The sequence below is a fragment of the Clytia hemisphaerica genome, unplaced genomic scaffold (assembly GCF_902728285.1).
Source record: "Clytia hemisphaerica strain Z4C2 unplaced genomic scaffold, Clytia hemisphaerica genome assembly, whole genome shotgun sequence".
In the NCBI taxonomy this organism is placed as follows: Eukaryota; Metazoa; Cnidaria; class Hydrozoa; order Leptothecata; family Clytiidae; genus Clytia; species Clytia hemisphaerica.
The window spans coordinates 618,674-624,731 of NW_027103902.1; positions in this window are offsets into that span (position 1 = coordinate 618,674).

Here is a 6,058-nt window from a genome sequence, read left to right on the forward strand (position 1 = left end):
TGACATCCACTAATGGATTCGTGCTCCTTAGAGCTCGCCTTAGAGGTATTAGATATTATACCTGTGGTTTTGTAGAGGTCTGCGATTCAGGCTAGGTACTGCTATATTGTTCACAAAACAGTTATTCTAAAAAAAGGTCTAACAAACGTCTATATGGCAAAATACATAGAAAGCGGAATATATCTGTACACCGCCAATCTCGTACTCAAAGCCACTTGTATTACTTTGATTTACTCACTAATGAATGGACTTGATTTTTAAACAAACGTTTGATGAGAGTTTTACAAAACGATTCCATTTTTCATCTGAATTGTGTAAATTATAATTTTTGCTTGCCAGTTAGGGTTGAAGATTCTCTTTAGCCTCATGCTATATCTCATCGCCCTTACTATTATCACTTCATTTTTTATTACATCCTTTATAAATGATAAAAAGTGTTGACCTATGCTCAAACATAAAAAAAATTATCATTATCGGGCTTGAAGAATCCAGGATATAAAAAGACGTAATGTTAACAGAAATATGGGTGTTATATAGGTAGTAAGTAATACGTAATAATTGTTACGGGATAATATCAGTTTGTATTAATAGACTTTGTCTCTTTCATTATATTTTGATTCTGTTTTTTTAATTATGTTTGAAGGTCTGAACGATTCGTCTAGCATGCTAGCATGTATTTAAAAAGAGTTATAGAATTACGTGGAAGGGTAGGCGAAAGTGAAAAGTGAAGTTTTTTTTCAAAAAAGGATTTGCCAGTTTAAGCTAATGGTGATTAGCTAATTAAAAGATTATATATTAATGAGCTTTCATTTCCAACCAAACGGAAATTTTGACATGCGTAAAAGTACGCATACAAAGTTATACAAACGATTTCCGTTGTTTCTCAGAGTGAATTTATTTTCAACTTTTGGTTGCTAGAGTACCGCACCCAATAGCTGCCGTAGGGTAAATGTAAATTTTCAGCTGTAGCACGCAAGGTTATAAGTTCAATGAATCAATCTCTCAGAGCTTCTTACATCAGTTAATTGGTTAATTTTACTAACTCTACTACTCTACTCTACGCATACAAATCGCTTTAAGAATCATTAAAAAGCAGACTAAGGGAGTTGGTTCGAGTTTGGAATTTCATCCCAACAAAAAATTGAAAAATGATTTTTTCATTTAAGGTAGAGGAGTAGCGGATAGCGGAGAGCTCTGTTTCTCAACATGGTGCAAATTTTTAACTTCCTCGTTCTTTACCAAAAAGTAGCAACCCTTTTTTTGCTTCCAGAGTAAAATCTGGCACTACAGATAGTTCGTACTTGTTGTGAGAGACGTTTGGTTAAATGCACTGTAAGGGTGCCTTTTTACTGCCCAAGGGCTGCACCGTAAGGGTCCGAAACCACATGCGGCACATACTGTCGTTTAGAAATCAAATTCCCCTGGAACTGTCCCTAACAGACGATAACATCGTCTAAAACCTATTTTATTTTACGTTGGCTTGTTGATAAAACAGAGATAGAGCGTTAATATTATCCAGCATGGAGCGATAAATCTAAAGCTTGAGATCCAATGCGATAAGTTTATGTAAAGTTGTTGTTTATTTTGATAAGGTTTTCGCACGGATATTGTTGTCTTATGAAATCTTCCAAGCAAAACAAACAAGATGTCATAAACAATATTTGGTTAAAACGGATACTCAGATATTCAATGTTTGCAAAAAACAAGACCAAATTGGACATGCCATAAGTTACATGAGAACAACCCGGAGATGTTGATGATGTTGATGATGACAATACATCAATCAAATGAGAACCTACGAAATTCAACCAGAATCTTTTATCATAAGTAATATTTGGTTAAAACGGATACTCAGATATTCAATGTTTGCAAAAACAAGTCTAAATGATGGCGTGCTTTCATGCCACCAACTTGGACAAACCCGAACAAACATGACAATACGTCAATCAAAAAAACCTGTGCAGAACGAACAGTAATGTTTTTATTTTTCTAAGTATAACGTTTATAAGCATATTAAGGCCTACATTTGATGACAAATAAGTATATTATAAGCATATCAGTGTTCTTAGGTCATTGGTCATGGGTTTTGAGCTTGGAAATATTCATTCTCCTTTTACATTTCAATTGAATCATTTTTTATTTCGGAAAAATAAGCTTATTACAACCAAAGATTTGCTTGATTCCAGAATTTAGCTAAGCCTAACTGAGCCTGTTCTCAAAAAATAATATGCTTATAAAAAAACATGTATATGGATGATGATGACGATGGTAAAAGCGATTGGTGAATAACCTTCATTTGGAGCAATTTCTTTTGAATGCCATAGTTTTTTGTTAGATTTCGTTTTAAAATCTAAGTTGTTAAATAATATCCCTTAAAAAAAGGAGCAGATCTCTTTTGATTTCATGAAAACAAAATCAAAAAAATTGCATTTCTAAAAAAAGAAAAAAGGTCAAGATAGATTAATCAAATTGCAAAGATAAAACGAACATAGATCAGCGTCATCAAGATTTAAAGCTCCAACTAGTAAACCAACTTCAATTCCGCTAAATGTATGAAATGCGTGCTTCTTTTCTAACCAGTTTCATAAAAAAATGAACCACTTGAAAACAAATCATTTGAACCACCATGGAGAATCTGATGAAATATGATGTACCCCATTTGCAGCTAGTCAGCCAATTTAGAGAAACTCTTAAAACTTTAGCAACATCTCACCTTTACGCAACTTTTACCGATTTTTATGAACCCTTTAAGTGCCATGAGATCACTCTATCTTTTTTAACATGTCCCGTATGGACCTAAAAGCGCCGCGACCCATACCCCCCCCCCCAACGAATAAAATAAGTCCAGATTTGCATTTTTTTCATAGTTGAAGTGTGTACGCGCATTCGAAACCTGTGTTCTGCTTGTGTTTTGCATGTATTTTGCATGTATTTTGCTTGTGTTTTGCATGTATTTCGCTTGTGTTTTGCCTATATTTTGCTTGTGTTTTGCATGTATTTCGCTTGTGTTTTGCCTATATTTCGCTTGTGTTTTGCCTGTATTTCACTTGTGTTTCGCTTGTGTTTTGCATGTATTTTGCATGTATTTTGCTTGTGTTTTGCATGTATTTCGCTTGTATTTCGCTTGTGTTTTGCATGTATTTTGCTTGCATTTCGCTTGTATTTTGCTTGTGTTTTGTCTGTATTTCGCTTGTGTTTTGATTGTGTTTCGCCTGTATTTTGCATGTATTTTGCTTGTGTTTTGTCTATATATTTCGCTTGTGTTTTGCTTGTGTTTTGCCTGTATTTCGCTTGTATTTCGCTTGTGTTTTGATTGTGTTTCGCCTGTATTTTGCATGTATTTTGCTTGTGTTTTGTCTATATATTTCGCTTGTGTTTTGCTTGTGTTTTGCCTGTATTTCGCTTGTGTTTTGCATGTATTTTGCTTGTGTTTTGCTTGTGTTTTGCTTGTATTTTGCTTGTGTTTTTTTCTGTATTTTGCTTGTGGTTTGCTTGTATTTCGCTTGTGTTTTGCCTATATTTCGCTTGTGTTTTGCTTGTGTTTTCCATGTATTTTGCATGTATTTTGCATGTGTTTTGCTTGTGTTTTGCTTGTATTTTGCTTGTGTTTTTTTCTGTATTTTGCTTGTGGTTTGCTTGTATTTCGCTTGTGTTTTGCTTGTGTTTTCCATGTATTTTGCATGTATTTTGCTTGTGTTTTGCATGTATTTTGCTTGTGGTTTGCTTGTATTTTGCTTGTGTTTTGCTTGTGTTTTGCTTGTATTTTGATTGTGTTTTTTCTGTATTTTGCTTGTGTTTTGTCTGTATTTCGCTTGTGTTTTTTCTGTATTTTGCTTGTGGTTTGCTTGTATTTCGCTTGTGTTTTGCCTATATTTCGCTTGTGTTTTGCTTGTGTTTTGCCTGTATTTCACTTGTGTTTTGCTTGTGTTTTGCATGTATTTTGCTTGTGTTTTGCCTATATTTCGCTTGTGTTTTGCCTGTATTTCGCTTGTGTTTTGCTTGTGTTTTCCATGTATTTTTCTTGTGTTTTGTCTATATTTCCATTGTGTTTTGCTTGTGTTTTGCCTGTATTTCGCTTGTGTTTTGCTTGTGTTTTCCATGTATTTTTCTTGTGTTTTGTCTGTATTTCGCTTGTGTTTTGCTTGTGTTTTGTCTATATTTCGCTTGTGTTTTGCCTGTATTTCACTTGTGTTTCGCTTGTGTTTTGTTTGTATTTTGCTTGTGTTTTGTCTATATTTCGCTTGTGTTTTGCTTGTGTTTTGCCTGTATTTCGCTTGTTTTTTGCTTGTGTTTTGCATATATTTTTCTTGTGTTTTGTCTATATATTTCACTTGTGTTTTGCTGGTGTTTTGCCTGTATTTCGCTTGTGTTTTGTCTGTATTTCGCTTGTGTTTTGTTTGTATTTTGCTTGTGTTTTGTCCGTATTTCTCTTGTGTTTTGCTTGTGTTTTGCATGTATTTCCCTTTTATTTTGCTTGGATTTTACTTGTATGTCGGTCGAAAAAAAAGGCGTCGATTATTCTAAAAATTTTACAATACGCATGGTAGAGCAAACATTCTTACCGAGCAGTGTTGTGAATTAATTTCTTCTGTAAATAAACATTAAAAGCGCAAATTTCCGTTATGTGTTTTAATCGCAGAAAATGTTTATTTTAATCCAACTCAGCAATGCCTTAGCAATTTATTAATAGAGTTTTAGCGTTGGCGTTTTGAGATGGTGGAATTACATCCCATTATTGAAGGAAATTTATATCTTTTAATCTTCTGTTTACTTTTCCGTTAAATTTATTATTGTTAATAATTTCATATTTAATCAATTCCTTAATTTCCTTTTTTCTTTATTTGGTGGACTGGAATAGCCAGAGAAGAAACGGTAGATGAGAGCTTGGCGTCTGCAAAGCGACTTCCCATAAAGCACATTAGGATTAACGGAAAAAGGAGTTAAATTATAGCAAATTTGAAACTTTGTAACTAATTTCGTTCAGAGGGTAAAAAAAGAAACCCAAATCCAAAAATGGTAAAGTTAGTATACCCTATTTCGAGTGGGCGGGACGCCCCGGGTGTCTTTTACCAAGATCTATCTTTGTAAACCGAACTGGCAAGTCGATATACCTTCGTTTGATGTGGAAATTGATTCCGGATGAGTATAGAGACAGTTGATCTTAGTATTTTTAAGGAAAATATTAAGCAGTGGAGACCTACACCATGCCCGTGCAGAAACTGCCGGACTTTTCACGGTGTCGGCTTTTTGTAATGGCCTTACAAATTGTAAAGTACAAACTTACAAATTGATTTTTATTAGTCTTTGTTGCTACATGTTCGTCAAATTGAAATCAACTATTACATACATTTGATTGAATATTAGGTATCGCAGAAAACCCGATAATTTTCGAAAGGAAAAATAAATTCTATTTTTAGCAAAATTCACCTCATCGTTACATCGAAATTAAATAGTCTTTAATTCTCATTAATGTCTCATTATGCGGGCTACTAATATGCCTTATAACCAATTTTATAAACCTTTGATCACTATTAGATTGCGTAATGCGGTGAATATCGTCAGATCTCCTTCCAAGAGAAAATTTGCTTTGTCAATCATCCTCCACCTTCAGTAAGATCGACTTAACTGCCACAGTCTGTGCTCCGAAAGTTTTTAATCCTTTCATACACCCAAAAATAGAACCATTTATCACCTGTATCAAATTATCATATTATCACAGAGACAAGTGGGCTGTCTGTGTCGTTTGTGTCATATGTGCGTTCAATTAGGTGCCGAATAGAATGTTTTGGGTGTATGTATCAGAGATATCGGTGTGTGATGGTGGCACTCATCCCGTTATACGCTCACAACGAGCACTATGCTCTTTGCGAAAGACATCACCATACATGATGTTATCTGTGTGCTACGCTCGCCACAGTATCAGGAGAGTCTTTGCACACAGTGCCATCCTTGGGTACTTGGATTAGTAAATAAGACCTGTTCCCCGATGGGGAGGACTTCATATCACATTTTTTGTGGCAGGTGGGTGTTTTCCAACAAATCACAATAAATTAAGACA